Source organism: Pezoporus flaviventris, unplaced genomic scaffold (genome assembly GCF_033815535.1).
Source record: "Pezoporus flaviventris isolate CSIRO_AGI_PZ_B2104156 unplaced genomic scaffold, CSIRO_AGI_Pfla_v1 ptg000002l, whole genome shotgun sequence".
NCBI classification, from domain to species: Eukaryota; Metazoa; Chordata; class Aves; order Psittaciformes; family Psittacidae; genus Pezoporus; species Pezoporus flaviventris.
The window spans coordinates 82,796,538-82,808,747 of NW_026892550.1; the positions used below are offsets into that span (position 1 = coordinate 82,796,538).

Consider the following 12,210-nt stretch of genomic DNA (forward strand, 5'->3'; position numbering starts at 1 on the left):
TCACTAATAAACCACCATTTCAAGCCCAAATCCAGAAAATCATTATGAAGTCTGTCCCTGTGAAATAGAGATGGTTTCAGTAAAGCTCATGTTTGATAGGTGCTTGGGTCACAGAAAGTGCTCTCAAAGTTGATACTGGCTGATGCTGTTATAAGAATACCCAGCAGAAAATTAAATAGCAGTGAAACAGTACCAAGAGTTTCTGCAGCACTGGAGCATTTGGAGCATTTTTCTAAGCATGAAAAGCTTTTTTTTGGTTTGTTTTTGGGTGTTTTTTTTTTAAGATTGTTTTTCATTATTGTTTTCATTCCGTTCCCTGACCTGTGAGTTAGAACAGAGGCACACAAGCAGTTCATCTGGCACTCGGCATAAATATAAGGAAGGAAACTTCTGAGTTGGAAGAGCTGGAGCAAGAACAAGTGGCAGGAGGATCTGCCCCTGACAGAGCCATTTCTCTTCTGTCAGCAGTGCTTTTCACAACCCCTGTGGAGATTTCCACCCACTCGGTTATGCTGAATACTGATTTGACTCTTCTGTGTGGACATGCTGTGAAGGGGCAGGATCCTCTGCAGAGGGAAGAGGAGGGCAGAGAAAGAGCAGAGGATAGGGAAAGAAATCATGTTAAAACAATAAGGCAAAAATTGTGTCATCTGTAGAAATGATCCAGAACAAACTATTTTCCTCACTGGTAACCACAGAAGTTGAGACATAGAAATGAATTCTCAGTTGCTTTTGTTCCTTAAAGGTGCCACAGTCCCTGTCAGTAGCAGGCACATTAAGCATCCTGACTGTAAGCATCTTTGCTTACTTTCACACATGGTACATATAGCTGAGTGTTCTTCATTCCCCATTTCTTATGCATTGATGAAAACTACCCACATTTCATCCAAAGAATGGCCTGCATGACAGCACCGAGGGAAATAACTTCTCCCAAAAGGTCCAAGTCCTTTGGGCCCACAGCTGTATCCCCATTCACTTCGTGGGAGTACAAGGGCTTGCCAAGGTATTTCCCATCTGCTGACTTGGGTGTAAGTTTACACCTTGGTTCGGGTGTTTTAGGGAGCAAAAAATTACTATATATTGCCTTTTCTTTGCTTCCAGTAGCAACTAGGTTAATCATCTGAATTTTTGATACCAATAGTCATTTAAAAGAAGACAAAAAGGAAATAATTATAGGTAGATAGTATAGGTCACACTACCTGTTACAATACTGTTTGATCTTGAGGATAGCAGCTTTGAGAGAAGGGTATAGGCCTGCCTTCATCTCCCCTCACACTAATATAATCAGTCCTGAGTGGCTAGGACATGATTCTAGGGTACTTCACAGCAGAGGCTGCAGCATAAATGATGCTGGGGAGTGCTGCAATACCATCCTGAGTACAGAAGAGAGGTGAAGGAAGAGGAGTGAGAGGAGACACAGCAAGAAGCAATCAGAGCAGAATGGGATGCAGATTGTTGTTATTGTTATTCTGATGGCATCAGCCCTCAGTGGGATTGATATCATGTTCATTTAGAGTTAGAATACTGTTGGTAGTTTGGTAGCACAGGTTCCCAGAAAGCCACATATCTTGGAAGGCTTGTAGTTTCTGGATAAATACAGGCACAGTTCTGTAAAAGGGGAACAACAGAGACTTTTTAAGTGCCCCTATAGAAGTGCAAGTGATATGAACTGGCCTGTCATTCTGCCACTGATTGTTACTGTCACTTGTTTGACTTGACAGTGCTTGGGGGGGAATTGGTGAGCATTCTGAAATGTTCACTATGCATGCAGTGAAAAACTCAGCTCTAGGATTTACAGCCATGCCTATGGGGAGGGAGCACCCCCAGTGCCCCCATGGGAAGAATGCCAGTGACAGGAAGCATCGAGCCCCTTTACTTCTGGCGGTTGAATAGCAGTCCCCAGCCTAGACAGAGAAAGGCAAACTGCTAAAATCAAATGTCCAGGAAGATGACACAGGCCTGATGCTGTCAGGGAGTGAGGGAGCAGTCAACTTGGATTGGAAAGCACCCACACTGGAGGGCTGAGAACAGAAATAGGGTGGGAGTACAAGAGCCTCTTCCCTCCCATTTTGGTCTGGCTTAGCTCAAAAGGGAATCCCAGAATGGGTTGGAGGGGAGTCTGAGATGCTTCTCTCACTGTTAGAGATGTTGCTCCACACAAGGATGGGTGGTGAGGCGGCCAAATTCAGGAGGCAAAAGCAGTGTCCTCTGCCCTGCCCTACCCTACCCTTTCCTTCTTTCACCCATCCCTCTCCTTCCGTTGTGGGCCACGTCCCTATATCTCTGCACAAGGGGGATGAGCAAAGGGTTCAAGGTACCTGCAGGTCTCTTGGAGGACATGGTGGAGCCAAGGCAAGGTCCGTTTGTGTGAGCTGAATTGGTGTGGTCTCTTTGGTTGGAAGCCACACAGGCAAACCTACCCCTGGCTTGGCTATACCTGTTTCTTTAAATTAATAATATCTCTTGCTATATTGTGCTTTGGCACGTCAAAGCACTATGCAAACATTAAGTAATGCCTGGATGATTAATTATAATTAATTAGAAGGCAGCTATTCTCCTGGGATGTCAGTCCAGTAGGTTTCACGCACACTAACTTTGTTGGAAATGAAAAATAAGGAATTGTGATGGCACTCTCCCCAAGCCAAGTCCTGCCCCAGATAGCACTGTCATCTGCTGCCTCCCGTGAGTCAGTAGCCTGGGGCTTTCTGGTCCTCAGGGTGCGAGGCAGAAATTACATGTAGTTGCTGACAGAAGCTTTTAGTGATTTAAAGCCCCAGTGAAACTGCTGGAATCTGCGCAGGAGTTTAGCTGTCACTTTGGGCTGTGTATGACATCTCTTTCATTGCCTGACCTTCTCACTGTTTGACTTATGTGGTGTCAGCTGGCTGCCAGTCCCAACTGGGCAGGTAGGGGTTTCTTTCCATTAAGTTTCTTGCCATGGCTGTCATGTCTTAGGGATGGGAAACAGCTGATACCAGCAAACAGTGTGGCATGCACAGTCTCCGTAATGCCCAATAAAAACCAATCTAAGTGGGCCCTTAGGAAATGCAGGTTTATTTTATACAGTACCTTTCTTCTCTGTTTGTAGTGAAAGGTACTGTTAGTTCTTATCTGCAGTGATTGGACCACGGTGAAATTGTTATCCCATGACACCAATTGCGTACAGAGATATATTTGGGAAGAGTGCTCGGCAAGCTGAATCAAGGATGAGAGAAGAGAAATATTGTCTCTGTTTTACAGAGGATGTTTGGGGACACTGAGTTATTAAGGCCAGTATTTTCAGAAGAGCTCTTTATTCACAGCAGGAGCAGAGTTTTTAAAAAGCTTAGATTTTTGTCAAAAGTATTCAAAATCAACCATTCTGAAAAATAGATAATGGGAAGTAATTTTGCCATTATACTGGTTAAAATCCAGCCTCTATCAGTCCAACAGAAGCTCTTCATTTGAAAAGCGATTACTGGCCAGCTTGACATCTCTCCATCCTCTTCCTTGGTCCCCAGTTTTGGCTACCTGCTGTCTCTTACCAGTAAGCAGGGAGAGGAAGTGCAGTTAGTTGGGTTTTTCAACAGTTCTGTTGCTGTGGCAGCTTTTCAAACTAATCTACATGCAATTCTGTATTCCTAAAGTTTTGTTGCTTGGGTGGATAAAATATTTCAACCTTCTCTCTAGAAAATGACAGTTGCACCTGTAGAAGCTGCTAAAATGCGTGGAGATAAGCTACAATAGCATAAGCACCTTTTATATGGAAATAGCTGCATCCAAGCTGCAGAATTAAAATGATTTCACTAGGCTGGGTCAGAAACCAGCTTATTGTTACCCATACAAAACCATAGAGCAGCTGATCTCTTGAATGTGTGCTGCAGTATTCAGAAGGAGTGCTGTCCTTTCAGTGCTAGAGGTTTGTGCCAGTGTTGACCCAGTTAGCTCTTGAGGTATCACTGGGTGCCTTTATGGAAATGATGATCTCCCCAGCATCCAGTGGTAGCACAGGTAGAAATGCTATGTGTGGTTCTAATGCCATTCCCGTATGGCAACCCAAAAATGCTGATGATTTTAGTACTAAAGCAAGCCATGACCTCTCCACCTCTCAGAACGTCTGTCTGGAGGCTGTTATCAGTCAGCACACATTTGGCTGTACCACAGGTTGAGCCAACACTCCATGGGCCACGGTATCAACATTACACAGTGCTGTTGGTGTGCCAAAATCGGTGTCTCTTGCATCCTTCATTCATCCATCTGCCTGCCTGCAATCCATTGCATTCTACTTTGCATACCAAGCCTTGGGGGAGAGACCTGTAATCATAAAGGCTGATTTTGGGGGTGTTTCTGTGGCAGAAACAAGCTGTTATATGAACCAGATAAAAGTGAGGTGGTGGCCTTGTTTGGCACTGGCTCTGATCTTGCAAACTCTGCCATTCGCCAGTGTTTGCTGTCCATGCTGAGGCTACATGGTTCCCTGTTCAGAGTTGGTTATCCTCCAGCCAAGTCAGAACAGTCAGAAATAGCAGGCATCTGCCTGCAAAATTCCATATAGATGTTTCCAAGCATGGACAGTAACTAGTGACAATGGGGTCAAATAAATTTATCCTCAAAAGAATGCTAAAAATAAGTATGTGAGACATTTTCGATTGCATTTTGCCCACCCTGACTGGACATCAGCAATTGCCTTTTCCTCCATGGTGTATCTGCTGTCTGCATAAGCTGTAAGATCTTCAGCATGAGGATTGTGTCTCCTCCCTGTGTGTGTGGACATTGCCTCTTGCCTTGGGATAAGCCTTTGGCTGAGGGAAAAGCAAAGAAGATAGCCAATTCTGTAGAATAAATATTTCCTTGTAGTGTCAGCTGAGTGCCAGAGTTTACACATTGCATCACTCACCAGGGAAGAAAACATCAAGTGAATCAGCCCTCCTTCCTTCAGCCCATGTGGGGAGTGCTTCACCCAGCACAGAGCAAATGCCTCCATTGTGGGTGGGTGCCTGTGCCCAGGCCTTGCCCTTGCCAGCCCTTTCAGGGAATTTCTACAATGGGGACACCAAAACAACTTGTGAGCAATAGGATTTCTCTTGTGGGGTCTGCTGAGGCATCCCTCAGGACATCTCCAGTCCTGGAGCCTGTTCCAGGCTAGAGCTCCAGCCCAGGAGCCTGTTCTTGCCTGTGTGTAACAGAAATCTTCTAGCCTAAGGTTATCCATCAGTGCTGCCTCTGTAGCTCCTCTGATTGCTATGGCTGTCACTCTTGAAGGGAAACGAGCCCTTGACTCTGGCTCAGGAGACACTTTCATATAGCTGGGTTTTGTAGATTGGCACCCGGCGCCTTTGCCGTGTTCCCTTTGCTTGCAAATTATTTGATATCATTTTAATTCTGAGCCGAATTAGAGCAGTGTGCGGGTTGCCATAGCAACCATTTCCTTGTGCCTTTTGGTCTGACTCATTGCAGACAATTACTCTTGCGCTCCAGGATTCACAGATGTGATAGGAGAAGAATCATGTGCTGGGCTTTCAACTTCTTTTATTTGCTTTTAATTTCTTTCCCAGCCTTTCTTGCATTAACTCCTACCTAGCCAGCATCATCAGGGACCTGTGTCTCTGCCACATGGGCCCATGGGAGCACATGGGGGCTGCAGAGTATGTGTAGATGCTCAGTGTCTGAGGGGATTTGTGCATACATGTGTATATTTGCATACACAGTTTCTCTGTGTTGTGTGGCTGTGATACCTGTCTATGTGTGTAACTAAAGGTGTGCACAGATGTGTGCAAATTACCCACACAAATTACCCACAAATTACCCACAGAGTAATTTATACCTACTCATGTCTGTGGTAGGGCTACACACCTACACGTGTTTTCTGTGTGTGCATGCCAGTATGTACATGAGAAATCCCTGTGGGCATGGAAGTGTACCCAGTGTGTAGGGTCTATTAGTATGCACTGAGTATTCATGGGCACTGAGAAGCAGGCCAGGACCTTCCATTTGGAGCTGTGTGAAGATCCACAGACTGCCAAGCAAGTGGCATTAACACCTCTGACCAAGTAGGATGCAAACTTAAAGCTCTGTGTGAACGCAAGGCCAGCGCATTACCTTGCTCACACCTCTTCCCCTGCAACAGCCCACATCTATGCATCTGAAGTACGTGGAGTAAAGCAGTGTTGTCCATGCAAGAACCATAGCCTTAGCGCAGGTATAAATGATGTCATGAGCTTCATTAAGACCTGTAGTTCAGTAGAGGAGCAAAGTCATGTGAGAAGATGCTGAAAGTGATCACAGAAGCAGTCTGTAGAGGTAGGGATGAAGGTAGTAAATATTACAGCAGAAAAGGCTATAGGAAATGTCTTGTGAGATGGTCTGGATTAAATTAACCAAGGCACAAGCAGACAAGTTTTGCAGGAAGAGAACCACAGAAACTTAGCAGATCTGAGGACAACTTCGGTCTACTTCTAGGACACATTCCTTTTACCACCAAACTCAGCCTGTTTCCTACCGAGTTCCTCTTTTCCTGCCCTACTTACCCACCTAAAGGCACAAATCTCCCCATTATAAGGCTGCTTAATGGGACTGCTACTGTGAGCTCTTTCACCTCACAAGACCTCCTTTTTCTTCTCTTGCTTTTCCTCACTGGGACACAGAAGGCCCACTCATAGGACCATAGGATAATTCTGGTTGAAAGGCGTCTCAGGAGATCTTTAGTCAACGCAGGGTCAGCTATGAGGCCAGACCAGTTTGCTTAGAGCTGTATCATATTAATAGCCTCAGAACTATTTCTTATTCCTCCCTGATGCTCTTACACTGTGCTCTTACCACCTGTACTGTGCAGAGGCTGTACTGATAGCCATTCTCTTTTTCTCTCTCTGTCCTTGTGCTGTATGAGGGCTATCAGCAAATCTTCACAGCTCGCCATGGGCTGTGGAGGTGCTGAATGCAGAGTGGTTTGCAGTGGGTATGGACCCAGTGTTGGATGGTGAGGCACAGAGGGGATGTGGGAGGAAAGGAGACAGTGGAAGGTAGTTGTCCTGCTTCTGCTGGCAGGAGAGCTTGGCTGAGAGTCCTTGTCTGGAAGCCCTGGGAAGTGCCAGGCTTTCCCTAGGCAGTTGGAAGATGGAGAAGAGATGTTGTAGGTGCAGGAGGTAGGCAAGGTGTGGGCTACATTGCTGCCCAGGGTGTGCGGAGGGGTGGTTTGCCGCTGGCTCTTGGAACTGCTTGCACAGGCAGCAGTGCAAAGTCTGGAGTGTGAGGAGAGAGAAGTTTGACTTTCAGAGACTGTGGAGCCCACATTTCTGGGAGGAGTCGGTAAATGGCAGTGCCTGATTCTGTTGCCCTCCATCTGTCTGCCACCACAAGCAACTGCTTAGGCTGCTTAAGCTTTTTCTGCAGAGAGCCTACGTGGAATGGAAAAAGAACAGACAGCAAAGAAAGAAAGCTGCGTCTTAGAGGTCAGGAAATGTAGGGATAAAGTCAGGATTGCTTACAAATCAAGCTGAGTTAAACCTTGCAAAGGAGATTAAAACAAACGGCAAAAGATTCTTCAGCTATCTGAAAAAAAAAAAGAAAAAAAGATAATGAGAAGTGGGGCCACTTCTGGGCAGTGAGGTTGAGATCAAGGAGTCTGTAGTCTAAACCAAAACCCAAGAGGACTCTGTGCCCAAGTTATCGATAAGGACAGCAATATCGTCCTTGGGGAAAGAAACAAGCTGACTACTGGGAATAAGCAGTTCAAGCTGCTTAGTGCATGGTGCTGGGCCTGGGTGCTCTCCAGCCTTGGGAGAGCTGGCATGTGGAAACACAGGCTTATAGCAATGGATTTTTTTCAACTCTTCCCGCAGTGGTGACTCTATGCAGTCTGGAAAAGTGAAAATTAAGCAGTTTAAAATTAAGGAAGGGGGAGAAACAAGCTATCAGTCTCAGACCTCTAAGCGTAACCTCTGTAATCTTTGTAGCACTTTAGAGGAGATCTTGAAGGAAAGCATAATTATTACCAAGCAGTTAGGGGAAAAGGGAGTCAGGCAGTATGACTTCATCAGTGCTGGATCCTACCAGACTAAGCCAATAGCTTTCTTTCAGACGACTTTTTTCCTGGAAGGCAAAAAAAATTTCAGAGGTCTTATCTGTGTATTTCAGTAATGCACTTGATACAGTTCCACGTATGGAACTATCAGTTAAACTGGACTAGATTGGGAAAGGCAGAGGAGTTGCAAAGAGCAGGGAGGTAAAAGTCAGTCTGGGAAGATGAAAGCAGCAAGATCACTTATCAAAGTCTAGCAAAAGGTTACTTGTAGCACTCCTCCATGGTTACCCGTGGGATTAGTCTTTGCTAACATTAACCTGAGACTCTGACTCAGATAGCAACAGGTAGTGAGGAAGTGTCCTGATGATTCAACACTAGAAGGCATTGCTAGTACAGGGAAGGAGCAGGATATTGTAGAGGAAGCCTTAATTGACCTTGGCAGGAGTACCAGAAACAGAATGAATTTCAGTAGTACGACAGACAAGGTCATATGCTTGAGAACTAATATTAGAAATCTCCTCTAAGCTGGTAACCCTGTGAGATCTGGCAGAGAGCACAGCAAGCACGACTAAAGGCAGTCGTTTTCTGGGAACTGTTGGGCTCATTTTGCCAAGTCTCAATGTGATCCTCAGTGTAGGCTGTATTGCCCCCTCCCCTGATGCCCATATGAAATTCAGGGAGCCGTTGTTATCTGCTACGTTCTGTTCTGAGGCCTTTGCCAAAAGGTAGACAGGTAGACTCTGTGGCAGACATATCCGAGAAAGCTCAGAAGAAAAATGCTAAGAACTTCTGTATTAAGTGATGGTAGGATGATGGCAAGTGATAGTGTGATGCAGTTGTGGTTGAAGAAAATATTGTCCTAGAATGTACCTGGAGAGGTGTTCCCAGTGGGGATGGGGATGCATTGGTGCTCCTACAGAAAGCCCTGTGATACATCCCCTCTAGTTTGTGTTACAGTTTTGGCCAAAGGAATACAAGCTGAGACAGGTATAGACAGAACAAAAAGATGATGAGAGAAAAAGAAAGCCTGACTTTATGAGAGGAGCCTGGGAGAACCCAGCTTGCTTAACCACATGCAACCAGGGCTGAAGCAGATAAGATTGCTGCAATATATATGCTGTAAATGCATATTGGAGGAAACATTTATACTAAATCACATGGCTTGCATTAAAACAGTGCAGTATATATAGGCCATGAAAATGTTTAGGGTGGAAAACTAGAAGAGAGTTTCTAGCTGTTAGGGTAATGCAGCTTCAGCCAGAATCTGAGGTAAAAAGACAAATGGGTTTAAGCTGGAGTCTGAAAAGTCTGTAAGAAGGTGGTGGTGCCTTGAATAGAAAGAGATGAGACTTTGCTGGCCTGCAGTCCCTTCTCCATCATCAGGAGACAACTGAAGTTTCTTGTCTCACCATGCCATGGTGCAATTACCAGCAAGCAAGCAAGCCATGGGGCGGTCACTCAGGGCAGTCCCTGTTCACTGCAGCACTCCTTTTGGGTACAAGGCTGGTCCTTTATACCATCTAATTCACACACTCCATGATTTAATTAGGAGTGAATAAAACTACATGTGCTAATGAAGCTGAAAGCCCCAGCACAGGACCTGGGAGGCCAGAAGTTAGGACTGACCTAAACTCCTCTCCCACCCTTTGACAGCATGGTGGGTTTTCTTGGTTGATTTGGGTTTTGCAAAGCAAAGAAGAGCAAGTGGAGAAGCCCCTGCTTATGCTAACAAGCCTTTAAAAAGCAGATGGGGATGTGGGGGTTGGTGTGGTTTGTGGCAGCTGAGAAGTGACAGTTGAGGAGATCAGAGAAGGGAGAATCTGAAAAGCAGCTGGTCAGAGGCAGTCACTGAAAAGGGGATGATCAGTCACAAGAGGATGAAAATGAGGGGGAGAGAGAAGGAATTATTGGGGAATCTAAAACCTTTATGTCCAGTAGGAGAGAAGTGAAAGATAATCATATGATACCATGAGTGGATGAGAAAGAGGAGACTGCTAGAAGGGGACCATCAATTTAGTTAAAGCGCTAGATTTTTCTCTTGCCTAGAAATGCATGAGACTCTGGTTTAAAATCCTGTGAATTTATACTACTATAGAGGGGCTTATAAGTGGGATCAGAACAAGTTCCCATGATCTTGATGATAAAATTGCTTGTTAGGGTTTTGCCCTAGTGTTTCCATATCCCTTCATCTTTAAAGTAGGAGCTGTGTTCACACAGCCTAGAGAGTGTGCTCTGAGACATTGGTGGTGAGAAGTAGGAAAGGTGATATTTATTGTTGTGTGGCAATAGTATCTACAATACAGAACACAGATTTTGTTGGATGAGGAGCATACTTGTAAAAGGGGTGAAGAAAAACTGGAAATAGTGTAGCAAAAGACTAGTGTTGTTGCAGAGAGGAGGAAATGCTTAACAAGTAAAGGCTTAATGAACTCAATCTGCTTATCTTACCAAAAAGAAGACTGAGCAATTATTTTATTAGAGTATAAAGTACCTTCATAGGAGAGGTGCTGGTTACTGAATGTTTTGGGGGTTTTAATCTAGGAGAGAGAAACACAACAAAAACCTGTGGCAGGAAACCAAACACATTCAGATGAGACATTAAACATGAATGCTAATAGTATGAATAGGTATTGTAGTAAGGTACCAAGGGAAAATGAGAGGTTTCCTCTCTTGAATGTTTTTTAGATCAAAGGTAGATGCCTTTCTGAAAGATTGACCTTAGCTACATGTACACACTCACTGTTGGACTTTCTGTGGCATACCTTCTTTATTTTCTGTTTCATAAGCTAAACAGATTGAGCTGTTTAAGCCTTTCACATCAAGGCAGTTTCTGCCACCCTCAAATAATGTTTGTGGTTCTTTTCTGCACAATTTCCAAGTAGCATGCAATACACAGAAGGTCAGACGGGATGATCTAAAGTCCCTTCTGGCCTTCATACTCTCTGAATCTCTGCCTCTGTGAATTCATTAATGTTTGCAAGCTCCCAGAGAGCTGCCAAAGGCAAGCACTATAGAAATGCAAAGCATTCTTACTTTGGATATTTCCCTTGAGCTTTATGTAGAGCTGATTGAATATCATCTGTGCATATTTCCTCAAAAGAAATACCTGCATTTGTCATTCATTCGATGCCCTTTGCGAGGTGTTTTTCTGCAGCTGTTCTAACAAACAAGTTTATTACCAAGTTAGGACACAGAAAAAGCAAATGTGAAGGGCGAAACCTCAAGTTGGTACCCCGAGTGAAGAGCAGCACGTTATTGTCCTGGCCCAGAAGCTCCATGCAAGGCAGAGTTATTCTTAGCATCACACTTCGCTTTTCTCCTTGGCTTCAGGTGCCCTGCACACGACCTCTGCCTTGCTGCAGCACAGTACCACTGTGGGAAGGAGAGGTCTAGTCCCTATCAGTTACTTCTCCCCCACCCTCTAAAAGGGAGAAAAGCTGTGAGGCTACTGCCTTGTCCCCAGATTTCCAGGACTGCTACTGATGGGAGAGCTCCCCAGATGATACAGGAAATCTTTATTTACTTGCACTCCATTCATCAACTGTACTCATAAGGGAATGCTTATTCCTTTGTCTGCATTGCACAGCATTCTCAGAGGGAAGGCTTTTTGGTCCCCAGAAATCCCATGCTAGGACTTGCCCTCATCTAACCAGTGGATAGAAACTGACCTTCTGACCTGTGCTTCCAATCAGTGTCAGCAAACATCATTCAAGCAGGCACAGCAAGCTGCTGATGAACAAGATAGTGAGGAGGAATTCTATTCCATGTATTTTACATGTATTATATATACATACACATAATTACATGTTTCTATATGCAATGCAATGTGTGTGTGTAACTAGATAGGTATGAAGGGCAGATACATTTGCCAGTATCAAATAATCAAATTATAATAACCAACTTTAATTTCATTTAACCAATATAATAACCAGGCAGAAGATCACAGTCTGGTCCCAGATAATTCATGAACTGAAAAAAAGCTAGAGTCATCAGATCAGTGTGTTTTTTTCTGCTCTACATTTCCAATATTATAGGAACTGCTTAGTAGTATCTGTGTGCGCTCATCTACCTACATGGCAAAATTAGATTAAACTATGTGCCATAGACACCATACTGTTAAACAATAATAGTGATTCTCTTGTGGCACATACCTTTACAGCAGAACAGACGCCTCAGCTGTTATCGGATTAAGAGTAACTGAGTTCTGCACC

The 12,210-nt window shown here is 44.5% G+C and overlaps 1 protein-coding gene across 1 annotated transcript in view; it reads left to right on the forward strand.

Moving 5' to 3' along the window:
• CACNA2D4 (calcium voltage-gated channel auxiliary subunit alpha2delta 4) overlaps nt 1–12,210 on the forward strand; it is a 128,687-nt gene that overhangs the window by 62,190 nt on the left and 54,287 nt on the right. The window lies entirely within an intron of this gene.